Genomic DNA, 20,153 nt, shown 5'->3' with positions numbered 1-20,153 from the left:
TCTACGTACGTCCAAGGCTAAAGGAAGTTATTCGCCCAATTCGGTTGAATATGAGATAACCACTTCCATTTCTGATAATGTTGGTTTAATGACTTAATCAATTTATATAGATCTATATACACCAAAAAATGTATAATTCAGTTCTTTAATGCGACAACTACGAAAGATATGAGAAGAGGGAGACACGAAACCCGGAGATGAATTTACGCTATGCGCGGGTGGGTTCTCTGCTCTTCGACCAGAATTTCCAATGACTATTAAATGTATTGAACGTTCTGTAGGCCAACAAGAAATATATAAACTAATCTGATGATATTGAATTATTGAAAAGTTAACACGTCTAAAAGTCTAAACCAATAAAATACACGTCATAACAATAGATTAGTAGTAAAGTATTTAACCAACTACTCCCAGTGAAGTCGAATTAATTGCTTTAGGAGAGTCGAAGGTCTCTAACTTTCACACGACACTCAAAGCACCCACTTAAGTATAACTAATATGATTGATTCAATTGATTGAAGAAATATATAAATAGAAATTCAAATATAGATAAACATACACTATGTAATAAGGAATCGAATCTTGAGCTATAAGTCAGACGTTTTAATGAAGACGATTTTCAAGTATATACCAGGAGTACTGGTATATGACACACTCTTAGCAAAAAAGTTCCAAGTAGAGCATTAAAAGGTTCCTAAGCTGTCCTGTGTATAGAACCTTCTACAATGAACTTAAAAGATTCCTATAAAGGCCACAAAGAACCATTTTAGACATGAAAAGGGTTCTGTAGAGCCTAGAAAGGCCCATTTGGGGTACTTGCAATTTCCAAGAAGCCCTTGACTTCTCTAAACATGAAAGTTAACGTTCGAATCTGCGATGAATAGATGGTCCATGTCATCAGTTTCACCTCTTACGAAACGTACGTTTGAAAATCGCAATCTCTCATAAAGTTTCGGACCAATTTTTGCCTTTAAGAAAACTTGCAGGACATTGTGAAAACAATAACCTATTTTGCCTTTAAGAAAACGTCCTCAACATTATCTCGTAACCAAAATACGACATGAGACAACCTTTACGTATTCATATTTATGTACCTCCAAAATAGCAACATGATTGATTACCATGTATCACAATGAAAATAAAATGCTACATCCTTCGAAGGATTTAGTTATTTATTTTGTTATTATCCTTATTATCATGGTGTGGAACTACGTCCACGGGACGTCCACACGTCAAAGTGCAAGACAAATTGATTACAGATATATCGACTAGTCTCCCTGCCCTCTATCATGGAATAATTGATAGGAAGAGGCACTCCCTAATTAGCATGAGGCCGCATTCTTATTTAAATTAGCCATTGTGTTATAAATTCATATTCATGTTTACCGGTAGCACTTTACACCACCACGTAGGGTAAGCCATGAATAATTTAGTGTTGTAGGCCTAAAGTCAAATAAGCTTCATTCTTTCCAGTCTTGAACAAAATAGAAGGCGGAAGCGGGAATCGATCTCGGGACCTCTCGGGTGAAAGGCACAGCGTACAACCACTAAACCAAGTAACTATCTGCTGTGAGACGTGTGATTTTAATCCTTGATATTGCTCAATGGAATAAATCGTGAAATTAAATCAATAATAAAAGAAGCAGAGTTTTATTTAGGGCTCAAATTGGAGAAAGCTCTACTAGAGAAAAGGGAAAATATGTGTCTTTGCTCTAAAGAAAATATTTAAGTTAGAAAATAATCAAATAAATATAAATAAATATTTTGAAACAGAATGTTACGCCTCTATTGGAAAAAATATATTACAATAACTTGTCTATACTATAATTTATTATTTATTTATTTATTTATTTATTTATACACGAAAAAAGTTATCACAAACTGCTGTAAAAGAGTGCTCGATTTCGAAAAAGAGCAGTAGTATTACACGTATATCAATACATACTGTATTGATATACGTGTAATATTTATTTTTATTTATTTATTTATTTATTTATTTATTTATTTATTTATTTATTTATTTATTTATTTATTTATTTATTTATTTATTTATTTATTTATTTATTTATTATTTAATCACTAACATTTATACTCACATCAACACTCACTCACTTAAAATTAATCTCATTCTGATGACAAAACAACCCAATTAATTATATCATGAACAATATTATTTAAATTATTTACATTTTTTAAATTTGACCAAATATTTTTTATAAATGTCTCAGATAGATCAATTTGATTGTAGGTGCATGCAGTAGAAAATAGTCTAAAGACAATATATGCAAAGTTTAAGGCCTATTATGGTGGGTATACTTTTGGAGCTACATTTTATCTCAGGTCGAAATATGGTGAAAAAATGAAATGTGTAAAAAACGCGTTTAAAAATTAAAAAAAACGTTGTTTTTAAATCTTTTTATCCGATTTGCATAACTTTTAAAATTTTGTTTAATGTACATGTATTATCAAAAGTGCATTATGTTAATGTGTCTAATAATGAAAAACACCGTCACCACTGTCTATTTTACCATAATGACAGATTCAGTAATCATCCATCTTACAAAATAATATTGTGTGAAATAATATGTGGTCAGTAAATCAATCAACCAATCAACACCCTCCTCTCAACCACTCTTGCATTCATTCATTTACCTGTTATACCTTCACACTTTATTCCAACAATCAATCATCAATCAATCAATTCATCAATCAATCAATCCATACATCAACATATCAATCAGTCAATCTGTCAGCCATTTAGTCTCACGTCATCACAAGTCATAAAATTAAAATTGATCGACAACTTGATTGGTCGATCAGTTCATTGTTTCATTGTTTGATGGTTTGATAAGTCTATTGATCGAAATTGACTATTATATAATTATTAATATTGTTATTGTTTGATTGATTGATAACTTGAAGAATTGATTTATTGATTAATTCGTTGAGCCGTTGCAAGTGAGTACGTGAAATGTTTAAGAGCTGAGTTACTTCAATAGGCCTAATTTAAATAAATAAACAAGCAAATAAATAAATTAAGTAATTAAGTAATTAAGTAATTAAGTAATTAAGTAATTAATTTATACATTCATTCATTAATTAACTAATTAATTATTAGATAAATAAATAAAAGTTGTGCAAGAAAAATCAATGCAATAGATGTCCCATTTCGTTTTCATAAAATTTCCAAACGGCGTGTCCAAAAATGCCCCGCCCCCCCGGCCTGCCAAAAATCGCTTATCTGCAAATAAAATTGTGACACCCCCACCCCTCGTTGCACATCCAAATTATTGGGATCCGATCCCGCAAACCTTAAATTAAATAGATTCATCAGATTGGTGGATAGGCCCTCCTATAGGCTTACAGTAAGAAACATTTTTTTTTAACAAAACCGATTTTTTACTCATTATTGACCATAGGCCTATTAAACAGGCGAAGAATTTGGTTTTGTTCAAAAGACAATTTGCATATTTAAGCGTTTCCGGACGCGTACTGTTATCCTAAGCCTTTTTAGAGCGTTTTATTTAATAGGCGTAGGCCTACCATGAATATGTGCAAAAATCCCCTTCTCCCCCCCAGGCTCAGAATTATTACACAGCCCTTGATAATCTCCGGGGAAAATCTCCAAAATCATTCAATCATTCTTTTGATAGACCTAAACTCTTCTAGTAGGGATTTTAAATACTATGAGTAGGCCTACACGAAATTCAGCAAGTGACATATCAGTGCAATGTACAAGTGATATAAACGCCGTGCATCAGTGTGTCACTTCATTAATATTACTAACCGGCTCACACGCTGTAGTGTATAAATCAAAATTCAAAACACTCGGGTGATTATATAATCAGTGGCCTCAGCTCAATTGAGGGCGTTTCAAAACAAACGAGGTCAGTGGAGGTCAGTGGTCTCAGCTCTCAGAGCGGGCGCACTTTCAAGCTTGGTACTCGCATTGAACAGACAAAGTTCGCAAAACTGAATGGCGGCTTTATTTGTCAACCGTAATTAACATGATCAAGGGGTCGAACATGAATATTCATAACCGATCGATAACTGGACTCATTTTCTACCAAGCAAACCAGCGGGATTTGTCATAGGTTTGCGTGCTTAATAGAATAACCGTGAATTTAGTGTCACCCCCGTGCCTCTATTTGGGTTATTATCATTTTTACGCGCTGGGTATACGCCCTCTTTCACGCCTGTCACAAATCACACACATTATAAATATGTTTGCTTGAATTAAACGAGGTCGATGAACTCGCTCGATATTATTTCAATATTATCTTCAAATTTATTAACTTTAATAAATAACAAGTAAATGACGGAGTTTGTTATGTTCAAAAGTCACATTAAGCATCGATTGCAAGCCTACTAACTTTTTGTGGGGTCTTATATAAGTGACAGCCCGATCCAGTTAATGGATAGGATACTAACCACTAAGATCCTGAAATAATTGCATTTGTCTGAATCCTTTTGTGAGCTTTCTAACAACACAAAATTTGATGTCAACATTTGAGCTGTTTTGAATTATGAGTCGATATAATGAACTTTGAATATTAGGGATTTCAAATTGACAGAGGGCCGGTAAAGTTTGAATTTGAAATCGGTTGTCTTGTGAACTTGGCAACAATCTATGAAAAATAAAACTGTAGAAGTAGCGATGTAACAGGATTAATTACCATGGCGATAGCTGAAAACAATTTTTGAATGTATTGCCCATAGGCGTAGATCCCGGAGGATTTTGGTAGAGGGGAGATGGTCCATACATTCATCCCCCCCCCCCCATTGTTGACGCCTGTATGTGTGTTTCTGACCAAATGAACCTCATATTTGGCCATTTTTGCCCAAAAAGTGCCACTTTTATACTTATATTCAACTTTTCCACCGTATCATTTTAGCTTCAATATGGCAAATTTTAATCGCGCTTCGCGCGCATTTGTACCATAAACTTATTTGGTCGCTAAAAGGTGGTGGATTCACTATACTTCAAACAATTTTGCAACCCCATCCCCCCTCCCCCCAATGTCAAAAAGAAATCTACCCCACTGGTATTGCCTTGCACTAGAAGTATGTTGTAACTCTGCATTGTACCAATAAAGGCACATTCAGTGATTTTTATCCGGACGACCGTAAAAATCATCAAAATTCAGATTTTGGTACCTTTGTCATTGTCATAGACGTACTAACATAGCCTGCTAGTGGCTCAGTCGAAAGCTGTGTATTTAAGACAAAATAAGGCATCTGTAATTCATAATACTGACAGTATATAAATTACAGATTCATGTAAATGCCTTATTAAAAAAATAATGTTTAAAATTGCACGAATTTCCAAACAACGGTTCCTATACTCACGATAATTAAACTTTTGATATCAAATTTGGTATCAACCTTCGAAGGAAAGTGTATAGAAAATTATTATATAAATTATTTTGCCATAAACTCATCAGACTCTGATTAAATGAGGATGGAACTAGTGGCGACTTTTTATTTGGCTGTGTTTAGATTGCTACATGTATTTGGATGTGCAACTTCACAAAATGACTAATCTTCAAACGACATTGCACCATGCACATTGAAATTTGGCCATTGGTAAACTATAAGGGTACAGTCATTTTCATGTCACCACTCGGCCTTATTAATAAACAAAACTAAGCAACGAAAAAAGAAAACATATCGTTGCAGCTCATGGGCTGACGTATTGTAATCAGGCGTCACTTTGTGTAGAGCATGCAAACTTCAAAATGATTTCTATCTCATATAGTTTGGTAAATGCTGCAACTGCCTTAATATTATTAAAACGCACCGAATATTTAAGAAAACTCAGGAGGTTCTGAACTAACGCAGAACTCCAAATCGGAGGTTCTGCGGCATAAATTTAACATTTATAGTTAGAAGTTTGTACTAATGATCTTTTTTCGGAGATGGCAGAAATGAAAGGGACGTGTATAGGCGGTATCAAAATGATTGGTACCCATCAGTTTCCAGTGATTGTGGACAAGACTACCGCATCAAAATACAATGTAGGAAGCTGTCTTATTTATAGATGAATGTTTTAAAAGGTCATAAAACTGTAAGTCCTGGGCATTTCAAGAGGATCCAAGCTTGCATATTGAAGGAGCGGGCTTGTCGATAAACACCTAAGACTGATGGGTACCAATCATCTCGATACAGCATGTACACACAAAATTGTCTACCATTGACCATGTTACTCTAAAAGCATGTGTTCGAGTGAAACTTGATTTCTCTAAACATGCAAGTTAACGTTTAACGCAAAAAGTTAACGTTCGAATCTGCGGTGAATGGCTACTCCGTGTCATCAGTTTCATGTCTCGCATCTACAGGAGAAGTTTGACATACATGTAACTAAATATTATTCAAACCTCGCTTTGCACCGAGCCCCGGTCGTTCCCGACGATTTTTGTATATTTGATTTGCAGTCTCTGAAAGATTGCGATTTCCAAACGTACGTATCATACGCCCGTATATTTATTCAAAATCACGTTTGGAAATCGCAACCTCTCTATCATAAGGTTTCGGACCAATTTCCGTATTGAATATGATTGAAGGTAGATAATGGCGCAAATAGCCAGAGTAGCTGAAAGCGCCAACAACATATCAATTTGTAAGCGTTCTTTAGCAAAGTCAAAGTTCATTGAATTTACAACCGTATGATAAAACAGGCGATAATAGTAACCTTTCAGAAAACGTCCTCAACAGTATCTCGTAACCAAAATACGACATGAGACAACCTTTACGTATTCATATTTATGTACCTCAAAATAGCAACAGGATTGATAACCATGTATCACAATGAAAATAAAATGCTACATCCTTCGAAGGATTTAGTTATTTATTTTGTTATCACGATTTTTGAGGGTATCGTATGGTCTGGAACTACGTCCACGGGACGTCCACACGTCAAAGTGCAAGACAAATTGATATCAGATATATCGACTAGTCTCCCTGCCCTCTATTTGGGTTATTATCATTTTTACGCGCTGGGTATACGCCCTCTTTCACGCCTGTCACAAAACACACACATTATAAATGTTTGCTTGAATTTAACGAGGTCGATGAACACGCTCGATATTCTTTCGATATTATCTTCAAATTATTTAAGTTTAATAAATAACAAGCAATTATGATGGAGTTTGTTATGTTCAAAAGTCACATAAAGCATCGATTGCAAGCCTACCAACTTTTTGTAGGGTCTTATATAAGTGACAGCTCCAGTTAATGGAAAGGCTACTAACCGCTAAAATCCTAAAATAATTGCATACTTTGTTTGAATAGAGGAATACTTTTGTCAGCTTTCTAACAACACAAAATTGCTCAAATGCTGTCAAATTTGAGCTGTTCTGAATTTTGAGTCGACATATATCTGAACTAAGTGATTTCAAATTGACAGAGGGCCGGTAAAGTTTGAATTTGAAATCGGTTGTCTTGTGAACTTGGCAAAAATCTATGTAAAACAAAACAAAACTGTAGAAGTAGTGATGTAACATTTTTGAATGTATTGCCCTGTAGCCTACTAGAAGTACGCTGTGACTTTGCATTGTACCATTAAAGGCCTATTCAGTGATTTGCTCATCCGGACGGTCGTTAAAATCATCAAAATTTTGGTACCTTTGTCATTGTTATAGATAATAATAATAATAATAATACACAGATTTAGAGAGCGCTTTTTAAATGAAGAAACAAAGCGCTATGGAAAAGGAAAAATGCAAGAGGGAGGAAACATTTAGGTGAAAAGGTGAGTTTTTAGGTTCTTTTTGAAAGTTTGGACATTGGGAGAGTCACGAATGTGGGAAGGTAAGCCATTCCATAGAACAGGGGCAATGATGGAAAATGCTCTGTCACCAGCCAACTTGTGGGATCTTGGAATGGAGAGACAAGTGGCAGCAGTAGAGCGCAAAGAGTACCCAGAATGACGGGTGTGAAGGATGGAGGACAGGTATTCAGGTGTAGATGAAGCAAGAACCTTATAGACCTTTTTCCCTCTATCCCACAATGCACTATTCCAGGGGGGTATGACGTAGTTCATCAACCTCATAGATCGTGTGCATCCGATGGTCTTTGCCATACCTTTGCAATTATTTTGTCTTAATATGGGCATACTGATTCCATATATGCGGATTATCGTAAAGGCCATCGATGTTACTAATTATGCAATTATTGAATACACGAGTGATGCAGTTACGGAGCGATGCAGAACATCTGTGTAAGAGATTGTGTTTACATTTTATTTTCATCTCCGAAAAAAAGTGATACGGACACCGACAAAATATCACGGCGTGTCCCGTCATTAGTTTATTACCATTAGGTCTATAAAATATATACAAAGTTAGGTTCCAATAGCAGGAAACTTTTTTGGCTGATGACACCATGTCCATAAGGCATAAAAATGTTGTTTTTGCCCCGAAAGGTATTAGTGATCGCGGCGCCATTATCGTGATTATCGGGGATCCTTTTTTTGTGATGAAGGCACCAGCCGAAATGTCCGTATTCCAGAATGTAATGAACTTAACACTGTAATCCCCCGGGGAGATGATGTAGTTTGCGACACTCATACCCCCCTGGAATAGTGCATGATGGGAAAGAGGGAAAAAGGTCTATAAACATGGACGAGAGTGCGGATCTGGACACGTTTAGCAACTGGAAGCCAGTGCAGACTATGAAGCAAAGGAGAAGTATGCGTATATTTTGGTTCTCTGAAAATGAGTCTGACGCACTTGTTCTGGAGAAGCTGTAGGCGGGTGAGGTTTTTCTGGGAGATGCCATTAAGCAAGGAGGAGCAGTAATCAATCTTGGACAGGACAAGAGTCCTAACCGCATTGGTACACGCATCAAAACTGAGGCACCTTCTAATCCTCCAAATATTGCCAATCTGCCAGTTCAAAGTTTTGGACAAATGTGCAACATAACTGGACATCTTCATGTCATGGTCAAAAATGACCCCTAAATTCTTTATGGATGAAGATACAGAGATCTCCAACCCATCCAAATAAAGGGTGAGATGTTTGAGATTAATGTAGTGATAATCAGAAGAGGCAGCAAAAAACTCAGTCTTCGCCATATTGAGCTTGAGCTTGTTACTGGTGAGCCAAGCTTGTAGCTCATGGATGCAGTTGGAAAGTTTGAACAAGGCACAAGCTGCATCACCCGGGTGGGAAGGATTAAAGGTGATAATCAGCTGAACATCATCAGCATAGAGGTGATGTTGGAGGCCATGATTACGAATAATGTTCCCGATGGCATGAGTGTAATAGGTGAACAATATCGGACCAATGACCGATCCCTGGGGGACACCATAAGGCAGATGAACCTTATCAGAATAGCATCCCTTCACAAAGACCTGACTACTGCGATTTTCAAGGTAGGACTGGAACACTCTATTCTTGGCTCAACCGCTGCAACAGAATACGGTGATCCACCGTATCAAATGCGGCAGTCAAGTCCAGTAATACCACAAAGACAGCCCTGTTGTCATCAATAGCTCTGAGAATGGTATTATGAACAGCCAAGAGTGCTGTCTCGGTGCTGTGAGCAGCCCGATACGCTGACTGCAAAGGCTCAGCCAGTTAATTGCACTCGACATACTCGGTGAGCTGAACACTGACAACCTTCTCAATCAGTTTACCAACAAAAGCCAGATTGGAGACAGGTCGGTAGTTCGAGAGCTGCTGTTTGTCAAGGGGCACCTTTTTTAGCACAGGCGTGATGGTAGCCCTACGTAGTTCAGCAGGAAAGCAGCCAGAAAGGAGGGAGTTATTGACGATCTTAGTAAGAATAGGGAGAAAAATATGGATATGTTTCTTTAACAACCAGGTCGGGAGGGGGTCTAGGTCACATGACTTGGAGGTCCATGGCATTATTATTTTAGATAACTCTTCTTCAGACACAGCTTCAAATTTGTCAAACGAGCATTGCAATGTGCTAGATGTAGAACATTGAGAAGTGGTGTTTGAAGAGGTAGCATGGACAGCATCAACATCAGCACGAATTGTTTCTACTTTACCAATGAAATATTTACAGAAATCATTAGCTAATGTAGCTGGAGAGCTACTATCAGGAAGGTCACGTGAGGTCTTATTCAAAAGAGCATTTATAGTCTTATACATGTCCTTAGTGTTACAATTGAGTAGCCTTTCATTATAATAAAAATTCCCTTTAAAAGGGAAAGCCAGCTTCAATGCAGAAGAGGTCTTGTAATTAATTTGGGTGGAAGGCATTTTTAGGATCACTCTTTTTTATGATCCATCATGTTTCATGACAGTCCACCAAACCATCAATGATGAGAACATGCACACAGAAACAGCAAACCAAACATTAACTCCTATAACTTCCTGTCAACTCGTTAATTAATTACTCCAAATTGTTCTGTCTTTTTGTCTTTTCTGCCTTTTAGGCTACCCTTAGCTCATTATTAATATAAAGAAATACACTGCAGTTTTTAGTTAATTGGCTAAAAACTGCCATCCTATAGTACTTGCTTTATACATGCACATTAATTTTATATTAATTTTTATATTAATTCGCAATTTATACTTAATATCGCACATTATAAAATGTATAAAGACTGATATTGTTCAATAGGCCTACATGTAGGCCTATATAAATTATACCCATATCAAAAATAGGCCCTGAAATTGCATCGAATTTTTCCCGTTGAATAGACAAAACTGATGTTTAAGATATCAATTATTTCATTTTGACATTTTGAATCATTTTATCCATAAAACGATACAGGTAGGATATTTTTAAGAGTTGACAGGTTTGCTGTTTCTGTGTGCATGTTCTCATCATTGATGGTTTGGTGGACTGTCATGAAACATGATGGATCATAAAAAAGAGTGATCCTAAAAATGCCTTCCACCCAAACTAAATTACAAGACTTCTTCTGCATTGAAGCTGGCTTTCCCTTTTAAAGGGAATTTTTTATTTTACTTTGACTTTAACATCCATAAAGATTTTAATTCTGTTATCAATACACTCACATCTCATGCTGTGTTGGTCTCCAGGAGGTCTGCAAATGTAAATCTAAAAACGCATGATAACAAGGATACTATAATTTTCTTTCGTTGATATGCTGTGGTAACTATTATAGGCCTGGCATATAACTTTTAATGTCATATTTCCTTCAAACCATAACTCTTGAAATTCTCACTCGTTTGCATTCGTTGAAACGGCAAAACATACTTTCTTTTTCTTACAAATCAAATAGTAGGCCTTACATTATATTTTCACCATAAAAAGGTCCGCAAAGTAATTCAAACCAATGCTAGTAGGTCCCCTACCCTGTAATCTCTTTAGCAAACAGAGACGATCTTCGAATTAGATAGCCAGCTGTTAGCTGGCGAAAAGATGCTTTCTCTTTGCTAATAGTTGTTGCAGCTTCCCTCTGGGAATCAATATAGGCTTGACGGTCAACTTCAGTCCTTGTTTTACGCCAGCGCCGTTCACGCCGCCTACGTAAGCGTCGCGCATCCTGAACAGTTTGATTAAACCATTCAGGTTTGATGCGAACGGTAGATGTGCTAACATAGCCTGCTGGTGGTTCAGCCGAAAGCCGTGTATTTAAGAAAAAAATAACACAGGATATCAATGAGCTACATGTATTTGAGTGGGGCTTCAACTTCGTCAAAACTGATGTTTTCTTCGTTTTTTGCCAAATTTTTCTTTTCAAAAATACCAAATGATAATTTGAATGACTTATCCTTCACTTTTAAGCAATTTATAAACATTTTTTTTTACACTTTTGCTGGGATCACTAAATGGGACTTTAAGACTTTAAGGAAATTTCACATTATGCAGAGTCCATGTACGTTTCACTTGCATGCACCTGCTTTATTAGTGTCTTGGAAAAGAGCGGTATTTACCTGCAATATCCAACTTGATTTTACTCCGTACATTTTTACCCCGTGTTCTAATAGTGTATGATTTGGGTCTGCATGCAATCTAAATAGAGCGATCGAATCGGTATGAATTACTTAGCATATTGAGTTTGATACCATATAGCAGCATAGTCGCCAAATCTGTTATGTTTAATATCCTTCGATTTACCGATTTTATCTTATACAACACATGTTTCAAAACATTTTAGTGGCATGCGCCAGTAAATGTTCCGTTGTTAATACTTTTTGATCGCAAAGATTTTTGCATGTACAATATACTAAACAAAGATTTCCACGATTGTTGAAACGAATTAAATATGTTTGTTTTGGTTTTTTTTTTTTTTTTTTTCTCTCTCTTTTGTTTAACTTGAAAACCTCTAGCATATCAATAGTGGGATACATTAAAGCTTATGATGTGTTGGCACGTTTTATAGTCTATATCTTGATAATTGTGCAGGTCTTTGATCATTTTATCATCTGTACAATTTTTAATCTGTTAATGATTGTGGGTTGTTGATATATCTCTACGGTCTTTGACCCAGTGATCATCATAATCAGGTATGTAATGACTATCTTCACAAATAACTGGGCTATTCCAGTTGACATCCATACACCCTCTATGGAAGACATGACCTTAATCTTCTACACAGGGAGTGTGAATTTCAAATGGGGTTACCTGAATGGGTGACGCCATTTGAAATCTACACACCCTGTGTGGGAGATTATGGTCATGTCTTCTATAGGGGGTGTATGGATTTCAACTGGAATAGCCCAATGCAGCACAACTAAAAACAATAATCATTTACCAAGTTTCAAGCAGTAGAATATAATTGAAAATATTATAAAGACAAAAAAGGGGTTGTCAGATGTTTTGTGTTCACAATAGTTTTTCGGTAGGCATTCGCATTTTTGTTGACAAATAATATATGAAATCAATAAATCATAATAAAATTGAAAATCAATTTACCATTTTCCTAAAACTATAACATATTTCAGGATCAAACCCATTAATGTTTATAAAACGTTATAAACGCGTTATATACGGGTTTTGGTTATGGATACAACAGTTTAATAACATTTAAATGACGTGTTATGTAAAGTTCACTAAAACGTTCTATATATATAATATTTAAAAAAATAACAACATTTTAGAAAAGTTGTCAAAATGGTATTGCAAAGATTTTGCCAAATATTTTTGTTGGAGTCGATCTTTAATAACATTACGTTAGAATGCTTTTCGTGAAGTTTTCAAAAACGTTATCTGATGTTATTAAAACGTTTTATACCGTCATATAAACATAAACGTTTTCCGTAAAACGTTTTGTGTTTGCTGGGACAACACCTACACATTTTTAAATAGAATGATTTGAGCCAACCTAATGTGTGGAACATAATGTGTTTTTAAAAATTGGAACCGAGGCTACTTTGGGTTCTTTTGCATAATCGCAAGGATAAATACCGAAGTTGAAACTACAAAACACAAAATATGGGGTTTTACCAATATCATCCTTTTCTAAATCATCGAATTTTCTTTTGTTGTTTAGGAAATACAGCGATTTCCCCAAAATTCATGAAAAAGATTTGGGTCCACGGATGATTAATTGGAACACACCCCACACGACGTAAGATGTGTTTTTCTATGGTCGTTGGTGTGTGGTGTGTGCTCCAGTTAATCACCCGAAGACACACATCTTTTCCATGAATTTTGGGGAATTCGCTGTATTTCTTAAACAACAAAAGTAAATTCGATGATTTAGAAAAGGATGCTTTTGATAAAACAACATACTTTATGTTTCTGAGTTTCAATTTGGATATTTATCCTTGCAAGTAAGCAAATAAATCCAAAACTGTAGCTCCGGTACCAATCTTTTAGAAACACTCTGTACGACGAGGCCTAAAGGCCAAGCATTGCAGTGAGCAAACCATAGTAGAGAGCACAAAAAATTAAATACAACAAAATTTAAAACCATCAAGACAAGTAGACAAAAGTAAACCAAAGTACATTGACGAACAAGAAAACATTATAGCAACTGACAATATCCATGATATCACAGCAAATAATTGAAGCTATAGGCCTATAGATAGCAAGCAAATTATGATAGGTTCAGAGTTAATGGAAGCGGCGGCGTCTCTACAATAAGATACCAGAGAATGCGGCCCTGAAAGAGGGCGAACGTGCTATACACACTTCCATTGGTGGGGTTGGGCCCGGGTTGGGGTTGGGGTAGGGATCCGGGTTGGTTTATTTTGATCTATGAGCTTCTATGTTTGTATTAATTAAACTTACCTTAATATATTAAATGATTTGGCTCCTGAAGATGTATAATTCCACTTAATTCCTGAAGAAGATTTACCATTATATTATCCAAGCACACCCCTACATGTATGAGACTCCAGTCTGATAACTAACTCCAAATGAACATTTGGAGTTTACCTTGGTGGTTTATCGATACAAATCCTATAGATATCACTACCTAAATTAGATAACGATTCGTGATTATCAGTACCATTTTATTCCGTTTGTTTAACGAGTGATTCGATCAAACTGATCAAAGATAATCGTGCTTATCGAGCAAGTACACAATTAGGTATGGCCTGCTTGATTGTCGACTTATCGTCAAGTTTATCCTGCCTAAGTGAAGTTAAGTTAAGGGTTTTAAGAGCATTGCGCGGTCATAACGGTCGTGGGCAGGCGGGTGTATTATAGGGTACGATGTTTTTGTTCGTTTTTAAACCCCATGCGTTTACTGTTACAAATTTTACAAGTCACGTCTATAATACAGGGTGACTTGAAAGTGCCAAAAGAATAAATCAAATCAGTCCCGTTCATGATAAGGCATGCAGACAATGGTTTATTTCGTTACAATTTCAGGATATAGCCTATCAGTATTTTAAATATTTTTGACCATCAGCATAATCATCAGTCGGCTGCGTAGCAGGGGACTACAAGCTTTCTCCAACTATTGCGATCTTGGGCAAGCGAAACAATTTTGTTTGGCTGCAGCATCCCTTCAGTATCTCCCCAGGAGGTGCTGGACATACTTTTAGTACAGTGTGCGCGGTCGTCCCGGTTTCCATGTGGTAGAATATTATTTCACAGGCTCGCCGTCTTCAAGACGCAGTATCATGGTATAGCCGAGAAATTTGAGTTGATGAATCTTGACTCTGGCAACCAGTGGAGTGGTGTTGGTCAGATTGTAGATGGTTTCATCAGCATGATAGGAAAACAAAACTCAAATGACCATACAGTCATTGTTTTGTTCCGCTGAAAAACATTGATTTTGATATAAATTTCAGCTCTAAAAGACCACAAATTGCTCATTCCTCAGAATTTTTTCAAGGTGATTTTCACCAAAAGCCAAAAAAGACCAAGTTGACATTTTCGTAGCTCCGAAAGACTCTGCTTTTATACTGATACTGATATACTGTCAGCTCCCAAAGCCCACCAGCATGACCAGTTCCAACATATACCACAAAAAAGATGATAACAATTTGATTACAAGTTGGATGCTGGGACTCTGACCAGAAATCGTGGGTGCGATGGTTCGGGCCCTGTCAATTCTGTTTTGATTTTCGTTCTCTCGATTTATTATGTAACTTGAATTTATCCTAGCAAAATGTCATTATACTAATCGGATTTACAAGCAAACTTCCCAGCAAACACACAACGTTTTCCAAAAAAGGTTTGAATGTCGGGCTAAAGGGTATAAAAACCTTTTAATAACATTCATAAAACTTTTTTAAAAACGTGATGCAAAACATGTAATTTAGCTGTTGACAAAATGTTTTGCAAAATGTACCTCAATATTTTACAAGGCGTTTTTAAAAGGTTTTGAATAAATGTTTTAGGAACATTTTTGTGCTTGCTGGGTTGATGTGTCCATTTGAAATTAGAACCACCCTTTACTTTCACACGCTACCGTAGAAACCCTGCGCGCGTGCTGAACGGGTTGGGTTCAACAAACAGTATTGTACTCGAGTCAGCATTTTGTTTTGAAAGCCCTCAAGTCAAGAAAGTTGGAAGAAAATATCAATGAATGAAAGAAATTGGCTTAAATGCACACAAAGACAACTTGATCATTGGTTTGTTGGCTTTTGTACAATAACCACTGTATTTATCAAATGCCACTATGGCTAAATCAGTTCATTGTCAATTTGAAAAGATATGGGTCTTTATTTCCATCAATCACACCATGCACAAGAAAACAAAACAATTTGTTTTATAAGCCAATATTTGTCAGTGGTTACGTCTTTAAATCAGTGAATTAAAATCAGTGAAAGTAGAAAAAATGGGGATATCCACAAGCGACAAAGAAAAATGGACCCGTTGAGGTATTTTGAGAATATAACAAAAGTCTCAAAAAGTACACCAGAGACAGAAGCCCATCTGTTTCAGGAAATTTTACATCATTATACTTTGATACCTAAATCTTTTAGTACTTTTAGTTTACGTATATAAATAGCCGCCGGTATAACTTTTTGTTACATAGGCTAATTAATGCATGATAATTCACATGAAGACAATGAGATAATGTTCTGTATAGTGGGTCGGGCTCCGTTCCGAGTGGCAACACTCTTTGCCGCGTAAGAACAATACATTTGAATAATTATGACGGAGGATCATTGAGCGGAAATTTAAATTTTCATCAAAATAAAGCCGAAACTCTCTGGATCGTGAATTTGGGGGATGGTAGATTTACTTCTGAATATTTTGAGTTGAAACCATGTTTTTGTTAATGATTGTTAACCAAAAATGACAAATATTAAAACATTTGAAAAAACCTAAACAGAGTTAGGCATATGACTTATTGAATTTCATATTTGCTCTGAAAAGTGCATTTCACGTGGCAATTAAAGATCTGCGAGCCAAAACAATTGCATCACGCGATCTTGATAAGTAGCCTATTTTTGAGCAAAAACTACTTTCTCGGTGATTTTGGTTGATTTAGCATATTTTTGCCCAAAGAGGTTCATTTTAACTATTTTACAAGGTATTTTTGCGTGAAAGTTTTTCCGGTCGTTTTACAGCTGCACTTGAACAGATGGCACGTTTTTTTTTTTTTGGTTCTCGACTGTTGTTTGCCATTGTTTGTTTTTTACATCATTAAGAAAAAACAGATTTTCAACTCAAAACAATGCAACAAAAATATACACTGACGGTTATAGTTATAAGTACAAAAAGTTGGTCAATTATCAAGTGTAAGATGTAAGTGTTCTGAAACAGATGGATTCTTTTGGAGAAGATAATATCATGAAAATGTACAACTTTTGACATTTTTGAAGTTTTAAAGAAAATTTGGAACTCGTCGTCTGCAGTCGATACCTGTGTGAAGATTGTTTAGGCTATATTCGCCGTAGAAGTTAGTCTCGCGGCCAGACTGTATGTGGCTATCACGAACATACAGTCTGGGAAACTGAAGGATCTACGTGATTGTGATTGGACAGTCGATTCTGAGTGTCAAGTCACGCAATTGATATAACATTGTTCGCAATTGGTCAAGATACCATGACGTAATTTAACCCCGGAAGCCGTTCGTCAGCTGGCTGCAGTGTATTACGGGGATTTCCCGGGAACTGTTTACGGTTGTTTACGAGGATTTTATGTAAACAAACAAGGTGCTAAACATGAACAAAAGAAAGTATAATTAAAATGCTGTGTGGCGATCCGAGTGACACTTTATGGATACAATTTGTATGGATTTACCGTGACCGGCGCGGCAGACAGCTGAAGCACGATCGCGACAGAGACAGCACAGGGCAGTTTTGTGCTGATCTAAGAAAGCTTAAAAGTGACGTGAGTATATTTATATTTAATTAAATAATTAGGTGGCTGGCATTTTCTTCGGAAGGGGGTGGGTCTCAAATATACTTGGGGGAGGGGCGTAGAATTTTCAGACCAAAAATAGGGGGGGTTATAATTTTTTTAACACCCAAAATAGGGGTTTGTAGAATTATTAAGGGCTGGCGACTAAAATTTTCACGCTGCTAAGGTCTTGTTATTTAACTTCACAATCAAAATGTGCATACAATCTATAGCTATATAATGCAAGTTTTTTATGCACTTCACGCATCTTCATCGCTCTTAGCCTTTGGCGCACTCCGCTTTAGTTCCGGCAATGAATGATTTGTCTTGAGTGCGTGTAGGTGGAAGGGGGTGGGGTGGGGTTGGTCATAAAATTTTTGACCCAAGATAAGGGGTTGTTAAAAGTTTTGGCTGCGATAGGGGGGTCATAAAAATTGACTCTGGTCACTGACATATTTGGGACCCCCTTCTGAAGAAAAAAATGCCAGCCCCTTATACTAGGAGCTTTACATGAATTGAATCCTACAGTCTGAGGGCCGATGACACACATTCGATGGGTGTACATGTAAGGTGCTTGCATGGAAGGTCATTAGTTCAAATCATCCTCCACTGACCTCCAGACATGCGCTCCAGAAGACATGCAAATGCATTTGCATGTCTTCTGGAGCGCCGGTCTGGAGGATGAGTGAACTGATGACCTTCCGTGCAATAATTAGGGACTGTGCAATAATTATGAGCCGGGGAGGGTAAAATTTCGAACGGTTCGCCAAAATTGCTTGCCCCACCCTCTCTCAACCTGCCAAAAATTATTTGCCCCCCCCCCTTGCGCATGGCCGCATGCCAAATTTTTGGGATCCTAATTTACAAGATACATGTTGCGGCGCAGCAAGCAGGAATATTTATGTATTTCCGCACTGTTTTCCTAAGCCTTTTAGAGCGCTTTTATTTAAAAGGCGCCACATGAATGTGTGCCAAAAATTCCTAGCACCCCCAATTTTACCCTCCAGGGCTCATAATTATTGCACAGCCCCTTATATGTACCGCAGGGTGGTGAATGGGGGGGGGGGGCAAAGTTTTTTTGGTAGGCCAAAGGGAGGTTTGATTTTAAAATAGGTGACGAAAAAATAAAACCCTGTTCTATGGGGCTGACCTACTGAGATTTTTCCAAAATTGGGAAACAATTTAAGTTTACAAATGAATGCCACTGAGTAAACCAAATGTTGGGAGGGTAATTTTTAAAGTTTGACTAGCTATAAACATGTACCTACAGTCCACCTGATCTGCAACCAGTCACAGTGTATCATTTTCAATTTACCAAAAAAAATTGTTTGATTTTAAACAATAAAAATATTTTATTCTTTTTCCTTTAAAATTTACAGGTTGAGGTGGTGCCGAGTGGTTGACCAAGCCTGGGAAACTTACAGAAGCCACCTGGGAGTCAGCAATATGAGGTTCCACATTCTGCATTATTAGTCTGATGTACACTGGTGTGGCAACAAGCATTCCACAAACAACTTTTAATTTAACACATTCCAATTTAGAAACTAAATTTATGCAGTGAACTGTGGCAACAAATGAATAAGGATTGATATTATGAAGCTTTGTTAGACTGGATAGACAGAAGCTGAGAATCATGTTTATTCAGTGATTCTCAAATCTCCAATGAGTGCACCACTATGAACTCTTTAAATTACACCATAGTACCACTTTCAGTGCACCTTAATAGCATGTAATTGGTACAAAATTCACAGCAAAATCATCTGGCCATTCTTACATCCGTTCACAGCTCAACTTATTGTCAGAAAAATGCAAGTATTTTCATACCCTATGAAATACTTCCACTAACTCATTGTGTGGCAATAGATGGCCTTGAGGTCTACATGAAATGTGTAATTTCCACCTCTTGATGAGAGATGAATGACTATAATCTGACTTATAAATGACCATGGTATATAAAAAATACATTTTATTCAACCTCTTTTCATGGTATCTGAAGATTTACTTTTCATACACTATTGAAAGAAACTATAATTATATTTGATAACACAAGCACTGGTAATACTGTTGGTAATTACAAATGGCATTTAATAACAATCATGACTTTGTATTTCATGACTTTGTATGTGTAACAATGGAAAGAAAGAATAATAATTACAAGCATAATTATTTTAGTTTGTTTGAATTTGCTTCAGTGTTAATACCTGGGGAACTACTCAGAATAAATGTGTTGTCATCATCGAGCAACAATCTGCAGGAAAGGGTACTCTTTTCATGCATCATCGTGGTCTGCAATTTAATATACAATCCTAAAAACCTTTGGGACAAAAATATTTTTGCAGGCCAAAATAAAAATCATGAAAGATCATGGGTTTTATTTTTGCCTGCAAAAATGTTTTTTGTCCCGTAGGCTGTAAATGTTTGAAACTGTGAATACAAGAAACTGCAAGTTGAAGGGGTTG

General features: G+C 36.5%; 1 protein-coding gene across 1 annotated transcript in view; it reads right to left on the bottom strand.

The window, feature by feature from the left end:
- Positions 1 to 20,153, bottom strand: part of LOC140154819 (carboxypeptidase D-like) — a 59,099-nt gene that overhangs the window by 12,303 nt on the left and 26,643 nt on the right. The gene's annotated exons all lie outside the window — the stretch shown is intronic.

This window comes from Amphiura filiformis, chromosome 6, assembly GCF_039555335.1.
Source record: "Amphiura filiformis chromosome 6, Afil_fr2py, whole genome shotgun sequence".
Classification (NCBI taxonomy): domain Eukaryota; kingdom Metazoa; phylum Echinodermata; class Ophiuroidea; order Amphilepidida; family Amphiuridae; genus Amphiura; species Amphiura filiformis.
Note: the sequence above shows the minus strand (reverse complement) of the source record. Positions and strands in the feature narration are given on the sequence as shown.